The sequence below is a fragment of the Triticum dicoccoides genome, chromosome 3B (assembly GCF_002162155.2).
Source record: "Triticum dicoccoides isolate Atlit2015 ecotype Zavitan chromosome 3B, WEW_v2.0, whole genome shotgun sequence".
NCBI lineage: Eukaryota > Viridiplantae > Streptophyta > Magnoliopsida > Poales > Poaceae > Triticum > Triticum dicoccoides.
The window spans coordinates 663,587,811-663,588,219 of record NC_041385.1 but is presented as its reverse complement, the minus strand read 5'-3'; positions in this window follow the sequence as shown (position 1 = coordinate 663,588,219).

Below are 409 nucleotides of genomic sequence, written 5' to 3'. Positions count from 1 at the left end.
CCCCCCCCCCCCACCTAGGGTTTCCAACCCTAGGCACAGGGGGGGCCAAGGGGGGGCGCACCAGCCCACTAGGGGCTGGTTCCCCTCCCACTTCAGCCCATGGTGCCCTCCGGGATAGGTGGCCCCACCCGGTGGACCCCCGGGACCCTTTCGGTGGTCCCGGTACAATACCGGGTGACCCCGAAACTTTCCCGATGGCCGAAACAGCACTTCCTATATATAATTCTTTACCTCCGGACCATTCCGGAACTCCTCGTGATGTCCGGGATCTCATCCGGGACTCCGAACAACATTCGGTTTGCTGCATACTCATATTCATACAACCCTAGCGTCACCGAACCTTAAGTGTGTAGACCCTACGGGTTCGGGAGACATGCAGACATGACCGAGACGGCTCTCCGGTCAATAA